This window comes from Plodia interpunctella, chromosome 1, assembly GCF_027563975.2.
Source record: "Plodia interpunctella isolate USDA-ARS_2022_Savannah chromosome 1, ilPloInte3.2, whole genome shotgun sequence".
Taxonomy (NCBI): Eukaryota; Metazoa; Arthropoda; class Insecta; order Lepidoptera; family Pyralidae; genus Plodia; species Plodia interpunctella.
The window spans coordinates 5,867,439-5,893,646 of NC_071294.1; the positions used below are offsets into that span (position 1 = coordinate 5,867,439).

Genomic DNA, 26,208 nt, shown 5'->3' on the forward strand with positions numbered 1-26,208 from the left:
TGTACAGTATTGTCGCATCTACCTCCAGACTTGTTGGATGAAGGGTGGCTGTACGTGATGTTATTATTAGACTGTTAGTGATTCAATCTGTGATTATGACATAGTTAAATTTCATACTTTTTTATACTTTTTTGAAATGTAATCATAACATAATATATTGCACGTTTTTTTTCGTTACCTACCCATTTTTCTTCTTATCTGTACAAATAAATAATTCGAATACTTTAATCTTTAATATGAGTCTAAATCGGACCCATGGAGTATTGAATCGATTCGTCCCACGGTCTGAATCGACACATTCCAATATATACCTTGGGCCATTCGCACCGCTCCAACGACTGCGGTACTGAAGAACCCATTCAAAAACGGCTCTTGGTCGATTCGCACCACGGTGCGAATCGCTTGTGGTGCGAAACGACTAAAGACCCAATATTTTGATATATTTTTGTTATTTCAGGATTTCTCCAAATAACCTTGTTATATAATATATAACTGCTGCTACTTTGTTACATGGCGTTATTCTTTTTTGGTGACATATTTATTTATTCATTTAATTTCATAATAATTCATGTTTGTGATTACTTAATATTAGTTTTTTTAGAAAATCATATTTTACCGGAACCTAGCTTATCATTTTAAAAAAATTAATGAAAAACGTCAGAACTATTCTTGAAATGTGTCAGGAACTATAGAACTCATGTGGATGCATATAGAACTCACGTACGTTACGTAGTATGCCAAGTTCACAGACACCCTTAGATAGATGTTCCTTAATTACTTTATATTTGAAATCGAAGAAAATAATTTAATTCTAATAATTACATTACCGCTCCTCATTTTTTATTAAAAGCTTTTATTTAACTTGCAATGTATGTATGCATGTATGTATGTTTGTTCGGGTGGAATCTTGCTACTCAATATTAAAGCAGATATCTTCAACCGATTGAGCTGAAATTTTGTATACACGTTTAGTTCGGATAACAATACACGTGTGACATCATTCTAAATCCAATATAGCGGAACATCCGAGATGGCGGAATTTTTTATGCACTTCTGCATATCAAATGAAAGGGTTTGTTGAGAATAATTAGAAAAATATTCTGACATCACTCTTAATCCAATAAGTTTTTTATGCTTTCTTATTACCTTTCTTATTTATATACGCATACTGCGTATTAAATGAAAGGGCTAAGAATAAAAAGGTAAAAAAAAATATTTGCTGCTGGTTAAGCATATGTGGCCTTAAGTAGGTAAAATCATTTGAAGGTCTCCTTATATGAGAGATGAACAGACTCAGAAACCTAGCTAGCGATAACTAAAATAAAAAAAACTTTTAAAAAGCTATTTAAATAAAAGCTTTTTTTAAAAAAAGCGACAAGCTTTTATGTTCATATATATTGTGTATAATGAGGTTATAAGTTGATATAAAAGCTTTTTCTTTAAGATTTTTCTTTTAATTCATTTTTTTACTAAACTTTTAATTATTTATGTTAGCCTTCAAAGTTATCTAGTAGTCTGAATAACAGTTTCATACACACTCTCAAATTTACACAAATCACAAACATAGTAATATTTAATGAGTATTCGCGAACTGTATTATACTGATTGACCTTTAACCGTGGTTGATTGTACTGTGAGTACACGTACTGGCTACTATTGTTACGTGGAGCGCCATTGTCTCGGTTTATTGCTTCGGTTTATTGACTTTGCAGATAAGCCAGCCATTAGCTTTCGATCGATCAAGACAGATTGCTACCGATGTTTTTTTCAATATTCAGGCTTCAATGTTAAAAGTTTCCTTTTAATTTACTTTCCATATAAACGAAGCCTACATGCATCCACCCAGCACAGTGAGTGTCTTATCTACACATAAAGTCACTAAGTAGGTATATTAGTTATGTAGGTAACAAAATATCATAATATTTCTATTCACTGATACCTAAAAATAACCAACTACTCTAAAACATTTTATAACCAATTTTTACCTATTTAGTATAATAATGCTATAACTTTCCTAAAAAGAAGACCTAATTTTGTATCACATGAATGATATAATAAAATAAAAATAAAAATATGGAAACGCAATTCAAAATAGCAAAAAGATATTTAAAACAATCACATAATTATATTTAAAATACAGTTAACAATAAAAACTATGCTCCAGGTGAGGCTCGAACTCACAACCCCGGCATTGCTCACGAACACTGTCTTATAAGTACCGTGCGCTAACCAATTGCGCCACTGGAGCGATGAGCACGCCGGCGAAATAGCGATATACGAGCTACAGTACCCCCCTCACCCGCCTCACACCCTCATCCTAAGTTATGAAGAGGGCATGCGTTAGAAGCCGATTGACGTCACGGTGCGCGTTGACGCGCCGAGTGATTAATTTAAATTATTGTTGTTCATAATTTTAAATTGTTATTTTTTTGTAAAGCCATTGTTAACTGGCTGTTAACTTAACTTTCAATAAGTATTTGTAGGTCATACACAACGAAGATATTTTTTTACATTTTAGTATGAGAACTTTTTAGACATATAAGTCTACTTACATACGATACAATTTAATTTTAAACAAAAAGGTTATGTAACTTATAGCGAGTTTGTAAATTATTATTGATTGATATTAATAATAATTAACAAACTCGACATTAGTAAGTAGAAATATTCTTCACCTATTGTATTTCAACACTAATATTTTTATTATAATATTTCAGGTTCGCTAATTTAAATAGGCTAGTTGACAATTTTTTGTTTTGGTCCTTGTATTATTAGAAACACCAGTGAGAAAAATACTGTGATAATGACAATACTTTCAAAGATATGACAAAAATAAAATCACACATTTTTTGACTTGTCCAAACGCTCCATAACGTGCGAAAATGTTCGCGAAGAGGATATGTTTGTTCAACAGCTACATGAAATATTACGTTTATGGTTTACTTCTTAATAAAAGTTGTTACAAAATTTTAGTTTTTTAAGATGGTCGAGTTTGTTTTTATAATTTCATACTTTTTGAAAATGGATTTTCCAACCAAGTTTAAATTTTCGTATAATGATCCAGTTGCATTGTTACAGTCTATGAATTATTATAATGATCATATATAAATATATCCATTTTATTTATACATATTTTTATCAATTCTCTGTTGCTTGTCAGCTACAGCTATCATATTAAGCCGCGCGATAAATTTTATAAGGACCAAAATATTTTATCACAATTTCGTATATAAACTAGAATAAGCCTTCTTTCTTTTGTCCTTTGGATACCAAAAATAAATAGTTTGTTTCTCGCGATTATATATAATAGGAAGTACGTTTCTGATTTATTTTATGTTTATTGTGTGTTTATGATTCGAATTTCCATAATAGTTATAAATAGACATGTACAAAATACTTGTAGACAAATAAACAGTAGCAAATATCATAGATTGAGAAAACTGAGGGTATCTCGTTAACAGCAGGGCGGATGCGGCGTCAGCGCGATCGCTCGCTGGAGTTTGATAGCGTAGCCAAATCAATATCAATACATATAACTAGTCGTTCGCCGCGAACGTAGACCTCGCGAATACAAATTTTTCTTAGTTTTTTTTTTACATATAAGATTAATGTCAAATATCTCAAAACATCTTTTTCAAAGTTACAGTCTTTGGCTTCACACGGCAGCGCGTACCGTGTTCAGCAATATATAGGTACCTACATAAAATAACTTGGCGTGCGTATTATTTAATTCCACGATATTTCAGAATCTATTCATTCAATTTATGTGCTGTAAAGGACAAAATGTATCTACATTAAATTATCTTGATGATGAAATAACATTTAATCATAAAGATTAATATGCTTGTGTAGTAATAATTATCAAAATTCACCTTTTAATTTACATTATCTTTTTACATAGAAAATGCCTTATAGTTACTTAATTATAAAAGATAGATGTATAGTGTCGCGGACTTTTTTATGGATCTATTAAAACCTATATTTTTGTAGTACATTATATGCATGTATAATACACAGTAGGGTCATGTTAAGATTTTCGGTAGCGCTTTTTTTTCGGATTACTTTACAAGTGTTCATTGATATGGCTGAAAACTAATTTATTTCAAAACAAATATTTGCCTATAGCAATCACGGATAATGTAGCTTTCTAATCGTGAAAAAACTTGTTAAAATTGTGAATATTTCAAAAACGGCTTAGCCGATTTTGTTGCCACGAATTTAAAAATTCTATTGACAGATCCTACATACCTTTTAAATTTCATAAAAATCGGACCATATATACATACACACACACTCTATCGCCTAATTTTATTTTTATGTAAATTATGTTTAGTTTATAATGTAAATGTAATCAATGTACAGGTTTTTCTTTTCTACTGTTTTATTATATGTATTGATTGCAGTCGCAGCCCATCATTGGCAATGTCGCACTGCCCACCACGCACAGTATGTACTTAGGGCAAATTTTAATTTGTAGGCTTGTATCAAGAATTATGATATATTATATATATTATATTCAACTACCGGCTTCGCTCGGGGAAAAATATAATAAATTATACACCTAAACCTTCCTCAGGAATAACACTACCTATTAGTAAAAACCGTATGACAACCGTGCTGTAGTAGAGGACTTAGATTTGTAATATATATGGATAACGAACTTACAGGTCAATAGTTTAACAACATATTCTCTAGGTACACTAAAATAGGAATTGCATATCAAAATGTATTTTAAAGTTTCGTAAAATTAAAGTAGCTAAGTACGGTACGGTATCAGCAACTTATCAATGTTAAATAATAAATAAATGCACGTAACTAACAAATGGAGAATGGTACCGTCGCTCGGGACCGTTCAATAGTAGGTTATCGATTGTGAGTAGAGTATCAGGCGGCGGCAAACTGACTGATCAGATGGAGCAGGACAATCGAGCCTAATGAAAGTAATTAACACGACGCGATTGCCCGATATCGATAGCGGCCGCGGCCACAAACTATAGAAAGCACAGATGTCGAGCAGAGAAATATAAATAATTATGTCTACTAGTCGTGAAGAGTCCCGACCAGTAGATATAGGTAATTTATGAGGTCAGGTCAGGGCAGGTCTCGTTTAAAATTTTATAACGATGTACTTACACAAAGTCCATTTTGAAGCATTATGCACGTGTTGTATACAATATTAGATATCTCTATATGATATACCTATACCATGCTCTGTGGCGTCATCAATCAAAATCACAGTTTAAAATTCTAGTGTCAAATCTTACCTACCTGATCCTTGTTTATTCATAACTAGGGGCCCGGCTTTACTCGGATAAAAATATTATAAATTATACACCTTTCTCAGGCACCACCAGACCAGACAGACAGACAGACGTGGCAAAGGACTTTGGTTTATACTATGTAATGATACAAAAATAGTGCGTAGTATACGTAACTAACAGGATTCGAGAAAGCAACCTGTCGTCGATGATATGTCGTTCCGTACCTATAACCGGGCAGAATTGTTGGTTTTTCTTTTCTCCCGTATAAAAATCTCGTTTAAAAATCTTTACAAAATCAAAATAATTGAAGTCCAGGATTCGAACCATCAACAGTAAGATTTACTGCTTCAATGGTACTGCTTACTGCTGAGCTGTCTGCTCTTCTTCTTTAGTCGACGAAATTTTGAATGGGATTATTCGTTATTTCTTTTCACCCTCATTTAACTACCCTAAAGGTAAAATTTTAAGAAATCCTGAAACACGGGTTTCATTATTCTTGTTGCATAGCATTTATGCCAAGTTTTAAGAAGATCAGCAAAGGTTTTCGTTATTTTTCACACAAACTTTACCTCTAATTTTTACCCCTTTAGGGGTCGAATTTTTAAAATTCCTTTCTTATCTGAGCACTACGTAATAACCTAAATCTACTGACCAAATTTGCGTTTATAGCTGCTATGGTTTAGGCTGGGCGTTGCTTAGTAAAAAACGCTTGTTATTTTATATATATAGATATTATATTTAAATTGTGTTTACTAAGTTCCGTGTTTTGAAACATTAATCATTCCGAAATATTTTGTAACTTTCTTAAATATGGTTACTTAGATATTAAATTAGATTTGAAAATCTGCCCGTGAACGTCTAATTTCTGAATAAATGCTATGACTAAATAATATAAATACTTACTGAAAAAGAATTGTAGGAGAAAAAGGCTCACAAAAATGTAAAAATTGGTTAAAATCGAAATTCTAAACCAATTCGAAACTGAATTTGCTTTATGTAGTCGGTGAGGTAGTATTTCTGTATTGTGGTTAAGGTCGCAGTCAGCTACTGCGGCTGCCTGTGCGCAAGTGCCACCGACCAAGACACCACAATGTGCGACTAAATCAACCTACACGCAGACTTTAATTAGAAAATAAATCTTACCGATTCATGTGGACCAGAATATAAAGAGGATGACATTCGAAAGGAATACTAGAAAAAAATATAGGATCTATTTCACTGATGTTATAAGATAGTTTGCTGATTGTAGCCAAACTTTCACGCAACTCGCAACGTTAACAATAGTCTGTTCATGGAATACCTCATATTTTTTGCTAACTTGCTTATGAGAATTGACCGAATCTGCTGATGCAGGTAAAGAAATTGTACAAGGTGTATATTGAATCGAAGCATTTATAATGTTCCGTGTGAACTACTTAATTCAAAATTCGATGGGAAAGTTAACCGGTGCCTCGAGGTATTCAAATTGAATTTAATGCAACACTTGGCATTTCAGATAAATACGTACGCGTGGTTCTCAGAATCTAGACACCCACCCTTATTTGCTTACATTTTCCAATATCTGCTTGTGTGTAGATCAAGGTTACGGCTGCATTTATCTTTTATGGCGCTGTAAATCAAGAACAAATTTATAGATAACCCGGTATAAGCTAACAGTGCGACTTGTTGGTGTGTTTGTGTAAGATATTTCACAAGATATTTGTATAAAAGTAAATAACTAGAGTAAATATTACTTCGACTATCTCATCCAAATTGTTCAAGGTCACTTAGATATTAACATTCTCCTCGCATGAAAGATACGGAAAAATGTCAAGGTATATTTGCTAAGTGAACTTAGTTTTTATCGACGCACATACAATTTTGGGTAGTATCGATTGATTGATTGCAATAATGTAAAATCATGTGTGAGGTATCAAATTAAAGGGGCCATAGGTATGCTACAACGACAACGCCCTGAGAAATGTTTTGTCAAGCTATTTAACAAGGCTGCGGAGCACGTGACGCTATATGTGTACCGGGCCACCAGTCACGTGTGCTTACTGAACCAAATTTGGTCAAAACATGATATAATCCAAATATATCGATGTCATAACGAAAATAATCGTGATTTTTTATAGCAAAATAATAACTTGAAATTAAAAACTAAAACATTGTGCAGAACTTTGGAAAATTATTGAATAGAACGTAATCATCAGTATCATGCATTGATCTAAATACGATATATTATTATAATTGATATGATACTCACCTAAATCATCCCACATCGGAAGGACTTTGGCGAGAAACCAGGTTGATGGCCCGTAGTGTTGTATGGTGTGATACATACTAAACAATCTAATCATACGATGGCCAAGTCGATCTATTTATTTAAAACCTAAAAGATCTTTAATATTGATATGATAATAACTTGCGTAATAACTGTAATAACTTAGGACAGAAGGTCCCTTAAGTAGGGACTAAATAAATTAATCGACTTGGTAACATAGATCTCACAATTTTTTACGGTAAAAAACTGAGCTGCGAGATTTGGGTTTTTTACAGCATGTTTTTGATGGCATCTCACTTCTTTTTGTAGTCATAAGTCGAATTTGTATGGAAAGTAGTTTTTATTTTTGTATTTCAACATATTTTCCTATGGGAATGTTGTTCAATTTCATGGCCTGAACATACCCTTTCCATTATACAGGTACAATGATTCATTAACTGCAAATATAACTTTGTAATTTCCTATATTTATATTGGATTACAAAGTTATTAATGCAGTTGGTGTATCTAGAAAACTGGACCGGAATTCCAATATTTTTAGGTTTTCCCTTGATTTAGATTTGACACTAAACACGAATTGTATTTCAAATTTGGGTGCCTTAGAATTTTGATAATCGGTGAGTGAGTGAGTGACAAAATCAAGAAACTTTAACAAGTTAAAATTATTAAACTACTGGTTCAATTCAATGAAATTTGAAATTTACAGTCCTTATACAATACCTGCTTAGTTACTGAAAATGCAGGCTTCCTGTTTTATCCACAACGAAGTTATTGGGGTTCGTTTGGCCTGAATTGCTTCGAGAAAAGGATGGTACTGTCGTGCCTTGTTTTTGGCTCGACTTGCGGGGGCACTGCCCCAGATGGACAAAATAGAAGACAAACGCAGAAATATTAGACCTAGTAAACAAAAAAAGAACGTTATTAAAAGTTATTAAACTGAGGTGTGAAATAATGTTTGGCCACCTTGTACGACATGATAAACCCTCTCATTCCAACAACCAAGAAATATCTTAAATTTTGTTTTTTTTTTAAGTTACAACAAAAGCCAGCTCTTACAACAGAGAATATTTTGGATACTTTAGATCTTAGCTATGATATTTTTCTCAACGAACCACAGAGAATCTTCGGTAAAATAGATATGAGCTGAGCAAGTACAATCAGAAGTTTTTGCACAGATCTTTACCTGGAATATCCCACGGTCTCGGCGCCTCAACAGGTGTGCACCTGAGAGCAACGCGCTTTTTCATTGGGATCCACAAACAAACAAAACGACACGCTCGTTTCAGAATGATGGCTCGATTCATTCATCGATCCATATGGAATGCTTTTATGTTCGGATGAACTCGATTTCGTGTGTTATTGTCTTGGTTCACTTTGCCTCGTTGATTTGGATTTGGTTTCGTTAGTTGAATAGCTACATGAAGACCAATCAAAAGAAAAAAACTTGTACTCGGTTCGAATAGGTAAGCAGATGTAGAGATCGTACAAAACCACCCTGATATCTCGTACTTTGTACTTTCTTGTTAACCTAATGAGTTATTCTTTACGTTAGTATCATGCCACTGGATCTCAATAAGTAATTGGTCGGTCTATGCTGCTTGAACTTCAAAATTATACTTTATCACTAACACTAAAACACTAACTTAGTGTTTATAAAATTGAATCGCTACAAAAGTGCAGTATGATTGAAAAATAAAATTATTAAAATTTTTTTTTCATTGTAATTGTAACATGTGTACATACATGTAACGGGAGAATGAAAAAAATTGTATTTACACAACTTATATTTATGGAACAATATCATGGACAGGTCTTTAGAAATGATGTTGAGGTTTCTAAAACAGTTTTTTTATTATTCCAATTTTTTGGGAAATATTTGCTTCTAAAGTAGTAAATAGTCTACCCCCCCTCTAATTTTTAGAGGGGGGGTTACATTAGGGCCTGTGATTATGCCTATCTATTAAAAAAATTATTATATATTTAGTTACCACAAAAGTTTTGTGAATAAAAACAACACATTTTTTGTTTAAGGAATTCAGATCGTCGGTGAGATTTTATTTTCGTTGCCATACAGGGGCTGGGCATAAAGAAAGCACGATACGCTTTATGTGTAGGCAGAGGCCCACTCAGATATGTACGTTCCGTGTTTCAATTTTTGCCCATATCAGGCAGCGGTGGTGTGCCGCCGCGTGTAGACAGATTCAGATATGCTAAGAACGTGCAGCGAAGAGTGCTGGGTGCATGCACAACGCCGCTGCGCAAATCTCGCGCGCGGCCGCTCCGTAGGCGTGAACATCGGACTTCGCCACTACTCGTGGTTTCACCACAGATTTATGCTTATGCAGGTGTTACTGACACTACCTGCACTCTGAACACTTCCATATTCAATACTTCAAACCCACACCTAAATTCTCATGACGTCTACCTTACGCAAAACGCTTGCTTACGGTTCGGGTTTGTATTTTCTTTTTGCATAACTACACAAATATTATATGTTTGGAAATTATTTACCTGAAAAGTTTTATGTCGCTATTGAATATATCGACAAAAATTGATTTTATTCTCATTCCGCATTGGTGTACTTACGTACTTACAACAATGGCGAATGGCTCAACGCGAAAGGGATTTTTGAAAAAATTCGTCGCCGCTCATGAGCCAAATGGTTATTGTTTGATACTGTTTTATTACCAGTTGCCAGTGACAAACTGCTTTGTTTACCTGTGAATTCACTATATTTTTGGTGGTATTCGCATTAAACTACGTTGAAACGATTTGAATGTTTGTATCTGTATTGACGACAAACTTTTTTACTGTTTTATTATATGTATTGACATCAAGGAATTAGTGGTACTACTGAGTACCTACTAATTCCATGATTAAAACCATATAATAAAACAGTAAAAAAGTTTGTCTGTACGTTTAATATATTTCCAAAAAAATAATTTTGGGCGATGAAAAAACGTCGTTTGTCTATTTGTACACGGTTTGGTAATAAACGGAATTACTGGACGGATTTGAATAAAACTTTTTTGTATAGCTATGAAGCCGGTGCAACATATAGTATATATTTTATTATGTATATATATTATAAAAACATTGGAACAGCTTATTCCTTACTATAACGGATCATCTAAACTAAAAGAAATATCGAAATGACGCCTTAGCAAAAGTAGTCAAGCATTTTCTATTGAGGTGTAAAAATTGTTGATCTGGTACATCTGATGTGGAACACAAAGATCCATTGCAAAAGTTGTTCAGTCTGATGAGCATTTACTGTTGGGGTATAAAAATCGAAGACCTTTGCATCATTTGACGTAGAATCCAAATAGACCAGCTGTAGCTGGTAAGTCTCTAACGGCGAAAGCTGTTCAGCGTAATAAGTAATTTTATTTATATCACCATATTCTTTGTAATAAATGATTTCTATTATATTCTATTTCATAGTTAATATATTATGATACACAATAACATAAGCTGGGTGTACCTCCACGTGGTGAAGACGGTAACAGTTTAGGCCTAATTTTCGACTACGACGGATCATAATAATCTTTGCTAAACTCTGTCTGCTGTTAGCTGGTTTGGCATAACTAAGTAACAAACATTTTTCCAAACTTTTAATGACAGAAAAAGTTTACATGAGCAGATCGAACCTAAACTTTATATAGTACTCTCATACAAAAAAATTGAAGGGTAGTGAGTGTAAGGATAAATAAGGGTTAGTATCATCATGACTAAGTCCATAAATTCACTAAGTATTTTTGTTATAAATCTCTCTCTTTATACTCTTTATAGATTGTAGTTAAGTAAAACTATTCAATGTTTTCAAATGTTTTGTTGAAAATTTTCACTACAAATGCAGTTAAGTAATGGAGATATCATAATTACTGTAGTAATAAAAGCAAAAGCAGCTGTTTTTTTTTTAAATTTATATGTAATACCTAAGATTTTCGGTAAGATAAGACCTTTGGGATTGTTGATATGTGTTGAAGTTCTTCGGGGTCATAGCCCGTGCAAACTCAGCGTCACGTGTTTCTGTATTCACACAGATTTTGATTAAAATAATGTTACTATATATTTAACGAAATCAATATTTTATACTCTCATTGGAGTTAATAAGAGGAATAGCTATATACATATATAGTTGGTCCCAGTGTGTGCTGTCTGGGGAATGTGAGCTTCGCTGCTCTAATTATTATATTTTTCATATATATATGTGGATTACTGACGCTGATATGACTGTTATATTAGAATCCTCAGCTTTTAGTCTGAATGAGAAGCGCACCTTCAGCCAGGCATAAGTAGATAATATTAACAATGTTGTTGTAGGGTACGTTTTGACACCAACACGTACCCTATTATTCTGTAAGTAAAACGAAAGTAAAAGCATTGCTAATATTTTTCTACATAACTATGTACGTATTCGAGATTTTGAATATATTTGAAATTTTGAATATATATTTTGCAATGGGTACAAACCGTATAACTCATTTTCCAAGAAACATGTCAGACCTACTCGTATATGAACTTTTTCGTTTGACGACAGTATATCTCTAAATGGTATATAATTCTGTAATTTCAATAATTTGGATAATTGTGCAAGAAGCCACCTAGTGTTTTACTGCCACTTAGTGCTCGCCGCAGCCGCGTCTCCAATGCTGATTCAATATAATACATAGAACAAACGATCAATACAACAGGTTTTATGAAATGTGTGCTAAAATTAGGTATTCATTGATTGGTATCGATTAGCCATATGATTGCTTCTTCTGAATTCATGAAAGTCTAACATAATAAGTATTTTTCCTAAGTTAATAAAAGATAATGCATCAGAACTGTTTATGTAATATGAATGGGTAAAATAGAATGGAGCATGGTACGAGTGAGTATAGTTAGTTACAGTCAATAAATAACTAAAGATTGGAGCCCTTTGGAGAGTTCAAATGTTAAGTAGGTACTTACCTATGTTATTTTTATTAAAAATGGTCTATCTGAAAAATATCATTTTCCTTCTTGACATAACCGAGAATCCTGACATGATGATCATTAAGCTACAACGGTCACAAAAATTAAAAAAAAAACGGTTTCAGGAATAAGAGAAGACGTGTGGACTCAATTAAAGAAAAAGAAAAAAAGGACGTTGTATTCAAAAATGTATATTGTTAAAATTAAACTGTTCAAAATTATACTGTTTTTTATTTTTAAACAGGAATACAAACAGCTACATAATGATACAGTAGGGTATTTGAGTGCATATACCTACGGTCTAATTTATTAATATTAGGCTTCATCTATTTTTCCTCTGCATATTATCACGCAAAAATTGTGATTCGATTGGGATGTATAGAAAATGTGTTATTTGGATAAAGCACGTCCACTCGTCCAGCGCCCGTCGACGTGCGGATGCGTCGCCGGCAGATAACTCAGCCAACCTGTCTCTTATCGAACTGTTCTCTGTCAATAATCCCTATGCAAATAACTAGATATATATATAGGTATACACTTTTTTAGTTGTTGGCACAAAATAAAATTATAAACCATATTGGTAACCGTAGGTAATGGAAAAGTATTTATTTGGTGAGTAGCTATCGACATAACATCTACATCGTATCTACCCTTAGGTAATACTCGTATTTTTATGATCTCTATATTATGACAAATTTCTTATTGTCGATTTGTAGGTACTTACTTTCATTACTTAATGTAAGCAGTTTACTGAGTTTTTACGTAGGTTGTGAAATTTTCTTTTCTTTTAAGGATGACACTTTTGACGACTGTGACTAGCGCGCCGCTTACGATATATATTTATTTTGTTTCGTTTACTGTCCAAAGAGATGAAGAAAATAAAATTATTTCACCTGCAGTTTCAATTCGCTTTAGGTACAGGTAAAATATATTGTTACTTGGGTTACAAGAAAGTTGTAACCAAGTAATGTTCGTAGCGAGACCCATAAAGTCTGAGTCGGAGGTCGTCATCGTATCGTAAATCGTGCTCCAATTTGTTTATAGCGATTGCGGGCCTCGGTGGCAGGTATTGACAATGACATTGTTGGCTGGCCACGAACTTACAATGATTTCAATACAGCTGGACAGAAATTTTCCTAAACGACTGTTCAACACTGTGTCCATTGAAAATATTCATATTTATACATAATATCGATCAAAACAAATCACATCAATATATTTTAACTGTCATGGAGACAATAAATAACGATGTTGGATAATAAACTTTTTCTACTTCATGTTCTTGTTCAAGTTTTGTCTGTCTCCGTCGAAGTTTGTCCGTCTGTTGGTATTTATAAAATACTTCATTTCTAGCTTAATTTTAGAGCAAACTTTAACTTTGAAAGTGTTGTTTGTTCTAACTAGCCTTTACAAGAAAATAAGTTTACCAGAAAAGAAATCTATAAGTAATTTGGACTACAAACATAAAGCAATCAACGGTCTAGCGAGTATATAGAATTTAATGTCAGTGGTAACACTGGATCACCGGACGCTGTTTGTAATATACTTTGATGGTCTACTTGCCTGGCGAAAGTTTGTTTACATAGTATTGTTGTGAGATGATAAATAAATATAAGCGAAGGTCGCGATAAGTGGTCCGAATGCGCGGCGTTTCCTGCCGCGTGGCTGGCACGTGCGTGCAGGATGCGCGTATTGCGCATATGCACCGGGACTCCCTTCCATCTAGCCAATGTATACAAAAACCCGATGCAGTAACTCATAACTATTACATAATAATTGTTTTTTACTAGTCACTTATAAGTTAATGCAATACACAAGCCAGGATGATACATTCTAATAATAATACACATAAGTATAGCGTTTAACTTGCATTTTATCCTTTGAATGAAAATAATTCATAATAGTTTTTATCATTGATATCTAGTAATAAGTTATCATAAAATGTAGTTGCCAAATAAAACATAAAAATTGATTGTTAAATAATATTAAAATTATCATATATTTTTGAGAAATATGCTAACTTTGCACTTCCTCTTCATGTCACTGAGGTTACGGAAGATTTATTCATGAATTCGTAAGGTATTCTATTTTTGGTGTGCGGAATAGTCGTAAAGCATGACAATTTACAATTGAAAAGCGGTTACGAAAGTGCAACATAAGAAAGAATAATTCTTTTGGTGTGATAAACGGCGACATTCATAAGGTGAAAAAAAAATTAATTCGTGAATACCTTAAGTTATTGGCACAAAAAGGGAAAATTTAAGACGTGCCAAGTCAGACAATGCGAAGTGGTGTTAATCTCTCCGCGATCAATAAACTCTCTGATTACACATTCATGGAATACTCCGCGCGCGAGCTCACGGACCCAGGGCTTGGAGAGCGCTCTTTGCTCATCGTAAATGCATCGCATGCATTTTTTACATGGTATAAATTTGAACCTCTTGCTACATTTAAACAGTCGAAAAACATTTAGTTTATAAATACGACGAAATTTCTAAAATATAAGAACTAAAAATATGGAAAACATAAGGCGTTGATGGCGATGAATTTTAACTGAAAACTATTGCTGATAAATCACAACACAGGTCATATCTAAATCAGTGGCTCTTCTATACCCAATGAAACTGGAAAATAATAATTGGATTTCATTTTTCGTTCTAGCATCGTTAAATAAAAAATTTATTATTATATAAAAAACCTATATATACAAAACTGGGACAGGATAATACTATAGATTTTCCTATAAAGTCAATATTTTGATTGTATTTTATTAGCGAACTTCGCAAAGATCATCTGCTGTTTCTTTCATTGTATCGTGTGTGTGACTTATCAGTTTGTGTCAGCAGTACATCGAGTCCGCGGCACGTATCATCAAGCAAATCACTCATTCATTATTGTGATAATAAATATTATGAAGTAAATGAACAGGAAGTTAAATTTGATTGTTATTGCATGACACGATTTTTATGAATTAGGATGAATGTTATTAATGTCATGAAATAGTAGACAATGCTAACACTGACACGATCATATTAATTATTAGAATTAGAATATGAAGGTATTATATTACACGTTGCTCATAAGGTTTATCAAATATGTGTCATAGAGTCATAGGTGATCAATTAGTTACCTAAGTATAAACACAAAGAGTGTGTCACATTGAAAAGGAATAGAGATGACGAAATTAGTTTCACTGCGGCTGGCAGTTTGGGACATATGGGTCAACAGACGCATAAAAGGTGGCCAACTGATCCAGATAACCTAAAAAATGTGGCAGCTGACCGTTTCCTATACACTGCTGTTAATTGTTCGACTCGACGCCGGCGAGGTGACACGCACCAAATTGGCGCATCTGTCTGGCGATGGTCGAAAAGGCGTCATCTGCACACTATTAGACAAAACAACTATAAACAAAGAATGCGGCATGAGATAACTAATAACGACATTAGTAAACAAAATACGAATTCATTGATTGTATGAATAAACTCAGTGAGTAAATAAAAAGATTTAGGATAAAGTCAAGTCAAAGTCATTGTCAAGTAATAATTCTGGTGTCAACTACGCATTAAATTTTATTCTTTAAAAATGTGATAAAACATTTTTAAAGAATAAAATTTAATTCGATCACAATTTCGAAATATTTTAAACAACATTAGAAAATTATAAAATAAAATTAATAATCGGGTTTTGGAAACTGAGGTATAAAGCCTTTTCTTATAAGCTTGTGAATGAAATTAATAAGCCTTTCTTCAAATGCGACTCCACGATCGGGCTCCGATCTCACGCCGGGACAATCTCCGGGTTTGACACACATGACACTCTGTATAGTTGATGCCGATGACACATCTCTGTTTCTCATCGCTCATTTGAAATGGGTGACCAGACCGTAATAAATGATAATCTCCTGTGGCATTTTATAGTTTTATTATTTCACGATTGCTTACTAACTTCTTTTAGAAATCGATTTCAAAATTCGTTCTTTTATAGGTTTAATGGTGTTACTTTATTTGCTGTTATGCTTAAATAATAACTAAAAAAACAGCTCTACTATTTAATCTAAATCTATCAGACTCTCTGAGGGAATCAAAAGTTTTAATAATTAGATGTAATCATATGTAAATATAATTGGATTGTTATTTGAAACTATTTCTGCAATTAGGAGAAAATACGGACAAACAAATTACAAACGTAAATCATTTATACATTTATTTACTTAACCAGTGTGGTTTTACCTTTGCATAAAAACTACCCAACTAATACAAGAACAAATGAAGAGCAACGACCGTAAACTTCCCAATGCGCACCTGCTCACCATTGAACTCCAACATCGAGCACAATAAAGTCTATTCAAAACAAAAATTGCTTTCGATAGACAGCAACAGCACTATATTGAATTTACATGAAGGAGGAACAATACTCGCACGCATCGATATCTCTACCCAATTTCTGTTGAAGAAAGACAACAAAGTTCCTCCTTGTATGGATCGACAGACAAGTGAATACCTTTACAAAGAGGTGGGCTGTACCGCACAAAGGTCAACTTGGTCGGAGATCAGTTTACACTGCTCGCAGACTAGGTCGTCACTGGCTCTCGCACTCGTCCAAGTCTGAGCACGGAGCGCGATGCGCCTCTGAATACACTTTTGTGACTCGACGACGAGCATTATCGCGCGATCTGGAAGCGGAGATGCGCCTCATAATGCCTTCAGATAAACCCGCTTTGTGTCGTGTGTTTTCTTTAATAAGAATATTCCATGAAAGGAGCTAGCAACGCAACAGGTACATGCCCCCGCGATTATCTCCTAGTTTAGATGACGTGTGGTTGATTATTTCCAATCTCTGTTCCGAGATCATTGTCGAGCATTCACTTTTAAATTATTTATACATGCTTGTATACCTGGCACGTCGAAAGGGTGATCAAACATGATCACAGTTTTTAACGTGAACAGGATTTATACATGTATCAGTTATATAACGATTTATATTGCAATGATGCAACAGAAGATCTGTTGCATATGAATCAAGCTTGTTGTTGTGACTATGACCGCATGCGCCGCGAGCCGCGACACGTTTGGGACCACTGAATTAAACAATCACTGCTGACTCATAGTATACCGGTTGCCTATAGAGACAACAGAAATTATCTTTGTCTAGTTATTTCGCAGACAAAACGTCATGTAACTCTGATAGCATATTTCAAAGTTGTTTTAAACCTTTGATACATAATACTACATTTTAGTACAAATGTCACTGATAAATTGTAAAACACAACGAAACAAACTTATCTACTAAGAATCACAAATGACCAAGTATATATATATATATATATATATATATATATATATATACTTTATTAACTTTCACAATCGTTTCCTAACGCTAAGCTACTATTACTAACTACCTCGATAGTCGTGATGATCTCTACTTTTTGTTTTATCGTGTGTTTAGTATGACAAAAAAGTCAATTTTAAGAAATTTTAAGAAACTTAAATTTTATCATTTCGAATTTTGAATCAATTACCTATATTTGTACGAAAAATTTTAAGAATCTACCATGTAACTTACCAGAATATTCTGTCTCCGGCTATAGTACTTTGCTATTTCTTACCTACTTTAATCTTTAAGCTAAAAAATCAGTGCAGCCTCCTTAATCCGTTGAGTAAACGAGCGGGTTGCGCAAAACGTATTGTTTGTCAGAATGTCTGTGGTGTGTGGTACTGGACTGGTACCTGCGGCGTGCAATATCGAGCATGCGATACAGCGGGCCACCAACGAGGCTGCAACAAAGGAACCCGCGATCCCATTCTCGCAATCCGCGACGCAACCCTAATAACTTACTGCCTACCTACTGTCTTTACTGCCGGATGTAACTAACTCCTTATATTTAGTACTGCACCATTACCATAGGTGTTGGTCAACCAATAAATTAACTGCATTTATCTTTTTCTTTCATTACAACTATTTTCAAAAATAAGAATGTTATTAAAGAACGAGTATCCTTACTTCTCATCTATTAGTATTATAAGCTTAGTTTATTTAAATTGAATGTCCAAAAATATGATGTTAAACTAAGTATAGGTATCTCTTCAAAAATCACGTTATCTCAATTTAATACAAATCAAAAACACATTACGTACTTATTTCTGAAATAGCCCAGTGCAAGTGCCCAAATAAAATCGATTTAGTATTTCATAATACATTATGACTAGAAGACGCTGAGCTATCAAAATGAGGGCTGTTATAATCGCTACACGCAATGCAGTAGCTTCTACATGTTCGGAATTTATTTGATAGCTTGCTATATGGTGGCCATAAACATGAGGCCGATATTGTAGCTGTGTCTCAATTAGACCACCATCTACTGTTGAACACACACAATCAAAAAAAGTATTTCAAACAAGTGTTCGGATTTTGTAGGTGTAGCTAATAAAACAGACAGACTTACCATTTTTATTGATAGCATAACTTAGTTATATACAAGAATTATTTGATTTAGTAAAATAAAAACATACGTTTAGGTAAGTAATTTCTTTGCAAAAAGTTTGGTTATTACCTGTTTTCCGATAAAGAGAGCACAGTTTAAAGAGTATTTACGTTACTATTTTGTTTATATTACGTCTTGCTTTCTGAAGGTCCTAGTTTTTCCCAAGTTTCACGTACACTCCTTTTGTGTCTTCAAAATTTTACTCTACTCCAACCGTGTACTAAAATCTGAGGAATATCAGTTTCACGTAATTAAGTATAGGACATAGGTACACCCAAATGTTCGTGTTTATGCACTAGAAGAAATATAATATGCCTCTATCGCAATTAAGCTCCCTAGGAAGTTTTAATATGTACTTACGTTACGTTTAAATTATATTATTTGTGCTTCTTAAATAAACGATTATAATTATTTGATCTCGTATTCTGCAGCTGATATATTACGTAACATAAATCTTTATTTTATGTTATACATACTCTTAGCGAGTTAGTATTTTTAACTAATCTCAAAATTTTTGTCACGTTTTATAATACGACTCAAATTACATTTATGATTACCAAGACCAATGAAGATTACCAAGGTAGGTGTTTTTACATTGTAAAACGCTCATCTAGCACACAAATAATCAGATACCTAACCAATATCATATTATACATATTAGTTACAGTAAAATTAATTGAACCTAGGAAAATTTTAAGTAGAGCAACTGACGCAGTAATTGAACAACGGCGAAGCAATGATTTCACTGTTTCATCGGCAAAGCATCGATTAAGATTGCGTAATGGCCCACGAGTTGATACCTGAACCCGATGCTCGATGCGGCCACTGTGCAAATCGGCCCAATGATGCAAGTGACTCGATTAGAAAATGAGATGGCCCGTGCGATATTTGAACTCAATTGATTTGCTTACATAATCATCGCCGGAAACAATGCAAGCGATAAATTAAACCATTTGAAGTAAGATTCTTAAAACTATTATTGCCGTTTATTTATTAATAAGTCTTTTTAAACCGAACATCTCCTTGTGCCTTGCTTTTATCTTTTATTATTATTATCTCATAGTTATATGGTTATTGGTTGTTATTTAATCTGAATTGGCTGTTTTTAGGTAAGGACCTGGTTAAAATCATTAAGGGTTGACTATTCGTGTTCAGGTATTTAAGAGGTCAGCCAGGGCCACATTTTTTATCCTTTAAGGAGAGTACTTTTTGGTCATAACGTGGTATTTGGTGTAGGCACATTTTCGTTAAAAACTTTGTCATGTGAATTGGGACATATGGCTAACAAACAATTTAAAATAATCTTTTCTTAATTAATAAATTGTAGGGTTCGCTTCTATGAGTACATTGTTACCATAGTTAACAACATAAAGCATTTTATAACAAATCAAAATCTAAAGACATAAAACCTAGCATGTGGCTTAAATATAATTTTAATAGTAAGTTTCTATATATCCATAGTTTTGTATTGAATATTTAACAAACGGGTGGCAACATATGTAAATGGGCAGGAAATTTATCAAGACTAGTATATTAATGAAGCCTTTAATCACATCAAAGAGGTCAATTGAAATCGTGATACCGGCGAGAGATGTTTATTTCAGGACAAACTTTGTGACAAAGTTTAATTAATTACTCAAATATGATTGGTAAAAAAAGTTCGTTTGTCCCGCTATGAAATTTAATTTTAAATAGATTCAACCAGCAGACTAAACATTAATTAAAATTATAAATGTATACAAATTAATATGTGAAAGACAACATATATAACCAATTGCTATTAATCTGAATGAGCAGATGCCAGTTCAGCTCAGTTCTTAATATATCCAATCCACGCTAGTAAAATAGGAAGCGACGATTCAAGCAGTTAAGAAAAAGTACGGGGTAGGTCAAGAACATGTGGTTCCGATATATTTGAATTCGGTGAGGGGAACAAGCTGCGACGAGGTCAATGCTCTGCTTGACGAAAAGGAGGGTTGTCACCGGTGCGGCGGAGAATGTCGAAGAGATTGTAAAGGAGGGCCGACTCCGGCGCACCTCGCACCCCGGGAAGTGAGCGCAGGTGAGGGGTTGCTTTCTAACTTGGAGGGGCATTCTAACTCGGATGAAAATAAACACAGGCTTATCTAATCGTTTCCAAACGTATAATATATTCGTCAAATTACGTAACGACTAAATTTGTAATGAGATAAATTAAACGAATAAAGTTTTGTGGTTTAATATATTTTAAATGTTGTAAACGAACTGATTAATTGATATCTGTAATGCTTTATTTCTGCAATATTTATTTCGGTTTGACGTTTGGATATAGATATTTATATTAAGAATAATGATCAAGAAACCGTCTCTAAGGTCAAATTTTATGAATCGTAGTTAGTAGACATTTCTAAAATAAGTAGTGAATGCTTCTATAAACTACAAAGGATATAAAATTTTACCACACATTAAATGGCGTTATCATTATGGAATGAAAAACACATTTTTTATTGTTTTTTGCCATTTGCCATCTCTAGTTCATTAAATGAGAAAACATCAGAATACAACTAGAAAATGAGTAAGCTTTCTTTATAAACCGATGAAGCTGGTGTAGGATTTGAACCTAGGGCCTTTTGATCGTCATTACAGCTACAAATTTAAATAAGTACCTAAAGGCTACTTATATAGTTACAAGGTATACTTGTAAACTTGTGGATAATTTTGATACGAGAGATTGCAAAAACAGTGCATATAAACAAGAAGTATTACCGATAATTTATTATTAATCAAACAATAGGCAGTCTGTGAAGCAGCGTGTCGGCGAGATATTCGATAAGAGACTGGTAGCTGGTAGCGGCACAATCAGCGGCCGGTGACTCAAGCGCACTCACTACCGTTCATAGTTGAATGGTTCAGAATAATTGAACAAGTTATTTATAAGTTTCCTCCTTAGAAGCAAATCGTGTGCGCGATCGTCGCCGGATGCCGCCACCCTTCGGGGAGCATGCCTTCACAAAGGTATTTAGTCTATTTAAAGACATCCTGCTTAGTGCCGGGCCCGGCTTCTCTCGCACGTGCGTCAAGTGCTCTGCGCCCGTCGACCTGTCAATTACTGTCACCTTCACTCACCTATCTCGTGTTCGCAACATCTCGAGTCTGTTCCGATAAACTGAGTCTCCATCGCTCCGAATCTCATCACAACGAACAGCTCCTGTCGTTTGTGCAGATGTCATCGACATTGTCAGTTACCTTTCCTTAGAAGCAATGTTGTATAACAATATTTAAGATTTGTAGCCATATTGAATCTTCTGACTATAAATATTTGATTCTTAATCAATATCTTCTGTTAACATGATCAATTTGGTAAGCTAATTAAAAAAAAAAACGAAGGAAGGAAGAAATGTTGCAAGAACAGTTGTAAGAATTTGGTTTAGATAAATTGAAAAGTGAAATAGATATTAATATTTATCTTGGATATCAAATTAGTCATTATTAAATTGGTACAAAGGTGAATCGATTAAATTATCAGGAAATTGGGTAGGCTTCTTGTAACGCACAATCAAACAGGATATTGTTTCACGACGACGACGGCTAAATTTATCGAAGGAGCATATCTGACAATATAATGGAGTTGGAAACAATACCACCGATTATAAAGATCAGTGGAGCGGAGATTATGGCGTTCTTGAGGACATGAAGAGGAGTGGCCGCTGCGGACCGCGGAGGGTAATGGCTCGAAGCCGCTCCGCAAGTGCGTCATGCACCGCCTCTATCCGAAACCTGAAACACCGCCTCATGTCGTATTCTTCTCCTTACTATATACGTTGTTGTTGTCCTTACTATTATATGTCCTGATTTTGTTCTGTGCTATGGATTTGTTCCAAGGCCAAACAATTTAAAAACGTGGGTGTTAGAGATTTTAACTTACCAAGTTGGCCACCGATATTCAGTACTATTCCAACTTGGAGGAATTGAATTGAATTAACCTTATATCATATAGTCTATAATACTTAGTATACTATACTAGCGTAATATTTCCTCGATAAATTGATTTTAATTGAATCGATGCTTCAATCATATCGATAACCTGTTAAGTCAAAAAGAAACCATATTAAATAACAAAGATTATTTTTTTGTTACTAAATGTAGGATTATATTAAATTTTACCTTAATGAGACTATGAGTAAAAATAAACTATTATATCATACCAAATATGCTTACCAACTCGAGTATGTCCTCATTTTATAACAAAGTAAGTACGTCGCGGAATATTTAAAGACGAACGAACGACGCAATAAAATCCGGATCTGTATGGGGAGTAATGAATGCGAGTACCTCCTTGGCCATGCACGTGTGTTGGAAGGGTCCCGTGGATCCTCGGAGATGTGGGAACGTACCTGTGGAGTATAAACAAGTGTTTCCGGTCAGGGGCAAAAGTATCCGGTGTGCTTGCGAAACTACTCGGCTGACTTATTCGACGATCCGTCTGATTTTCATGCATTAATGATTTTATTGGTCTCATATTTTTAGTTAATAGCCTCAAATCTCTGTAGGTATATATAGTTAATAAAATGTTCCGTAATTGAAATTTGAATAAACATAACTAATTTAGTAAACAAATTACCGCTGATTTCAGCGGTATATATTAATATAAATATATATCCATTAGTATTTAGTTTAGTTTTCACACTTTCAATAGCCGTACACAGCACCCCGACAGTGAATGTACAATTGCGTTAAAAAAGCTCTCAATAAAATTTTTAAGTCAGATATATTTTTTACTTATATTCGTTCCCAGTTCGAATCCTGTGGTATTTTGTTTTGAATCACCAGAATAAATGTATAAAGATTTTTTCATATAGTAAACGTTACAATTATGAAAGAGTCGTAAATCGCCCAAACATGGAGAGTTTGAATGATTTTGGCCTCCAACTAGTTATTAATAGGAAAGAATAAACCATGTGAGATACTAACAAAGGAACTAACTAGTTTTTACAAGAATTTATAAGACGCATAATTGATCAACAACCTATCAAGTTGACCAATTCAATACAAAAATAAATCGCCGTTAGACTTTAGTGTACACTTGTACATGTCCCGGGACGTCATTCAGCAAATAGTTACAATAATAACGAGTTGTGCAGGTGAGGATGCCGTCTCTATAGCGCTGATTACACCTCCATTCATACACCGCACCGCCTTATGCCAACCAGTTCCGATTTCAATACACTACACATTTTTTAAATTATATTTTTCTAATTTACTAATTGAAGGCACTCTATAACTACAAAGTTGTTCGGTAGCATCAATACATATAATAAAATTGAAGAAAGGTCAAATTTGTACATTGGATATTTTTTTAAAATTCTTCATGGAATATACTTAGTTACTGATATAGATGACGAAAATATAGTTTTGGAAATTTTTGTCTGTCTATCTGAACGCGCATCACTCGAAATCTACTGAAGAGATTTGCTTGAAATTTGGTATGTTACCGTATATACATGTTATATATATGTTGGTATGATACCTTATATACCGGGTTAGCATCTTAGATACATTTCATCCCGGTAAATAGTCAGGTTTCCGTAGGATAATTGAAAAACTAATTATGAATTAAAAATTCTTCGGAATCCCGGGTTAACATCTTATAGATATTTCATCCCGGAAAATGAGTAGGGTCCTGTAGGAAAATTAAAATAACAATCCACGGAGCTGATTTACTTTAAAATTTTGTAGAAAGGTGTGAACAGAATATAAACAAATTGTTTTTATCGATTAAAGTCTGATATAGATATAATGGGCGCAGTATGTATCAATATATCAGTATAAAACTCTTTCGTTAATGAGTGACTGACTGGCTGACGCGATAAAATTACTAAGATTTTGCTATGAAATTCACGCGGGCGAAGCCGCGGGCAAAAGCTAGTATGAAATAAAATCCAAAATCAAATAATGCAGTTCGAAAGCGAGCAGCCTTATGAGTTAATATTAAAAAGAACAAATATTTTTTACGAGTGTAGTATGTCACCAATCTGGAAACATATAGTATCTGCAAAAATGCAAAACAAAAAAAGAAAATTTTAAGTAAAATATAAAATGAAAAATGTGCAAAGAATCTATTCGTAAGTATACACAAACTAGTACAATGATAGCTGCTTATTACTTCACTTCGACTGAGAAATATGACAATACAATAAATTAATTAAACCTAACTAATCAGTCCATTCCAGTAACAATTTCCAGTAAACACCTATATACAATGTACAAATTGAAACAAATACAGATCAAACTGTTTTATCGTAAGGCTATTTGGAACAACTTGGATAGACACTGCGGTGTCTGTGAGCCTCAATATGTTATGGCCTATCGGAAACTCATTGTTTTGTTCTCCATCGTCATGATCAAGACCATTATATTTGCTTGCTCAAGCATGATTTTATCGTTCGTTATTTTACTTTGATCAGTGGCTGACATCTTCATAATGATTTTCAATAATCATTGTTTTATGAATCATAAACAATAGCTTAATCACAATGCTAATAACAACCTTCGTATACGATACTCATATAATTCGCTGGCCCATATTAAGAACCACACGGGGTAATTCTATGTAGGAAGTAAAAGGAAAGTACTTCCTATTGTTTTTTTAAGCGCACATTACATATGCTTCTTGCCTACTTCTTAATTAAACTGTTATTGTTCATTCAATAAAAGCGCTAGAAAGAGTCTATGTATTGTATATCCAGCTAGTTTATAAAAGAAAGATAAACATACGAAGCCACAACATTTACATTAACTCAGTGTGATTTCGATTATTATATGTATTGATTTTACTATAATTTGTGAACAACGTGAAACAAATTTATAGATTATAATCAAAAATAGACATCAGTCAAAAATAGATTTGCAATAAGTTTTGTTACTTTTTTGAGATGATGATGTTGTCATTCCTACAATGTGGTTATTGAATATAAATAAATAAATATATATTAGGACAAATCACACAGATTGACCTAGCCCCAAAGTAAGTTCGAGACTTGTGTTATGGGATACTAACTCAACGATACTATATTTTATAATAAATACATATATAGATAAACATCCAAGACCCGGTCCAATCAGAAAAAGATCATTTTCCATCATGACCCGACCGGGGATCGAACCCGGAACCTCTCGGTTCAGTGGCAAGAACTTTACCACTGCGCCACCGTGGTCGTCAATCAAATTCATTGAAATATACCAAATTCCTCTTTTTAT

The 26,208-nt window shown here is 33.7% G+C and overlaps 1 non-coding gene across 1 annotated transcript; it reads right to left on the minus strand.

Moving 5' to 3' along the window:
* Window positions 1-2,156: 2,156 nt before the first annotated feature.
* Window positions 2,157-2,248, minus strand: TRNAI-UAU (transfer RNA isoleucine (anticodon UAU)). Its single transcript is given in 2 exon segments — window positions 2,157-2,192; window positions 2,211-2,248. It is a non-coding gene; the product is annotated as a tRNA-Ile (tRNA).
* Between the last annotated feature and the right edge of the window lie 23,960 nt (window positions 2,249-26,208).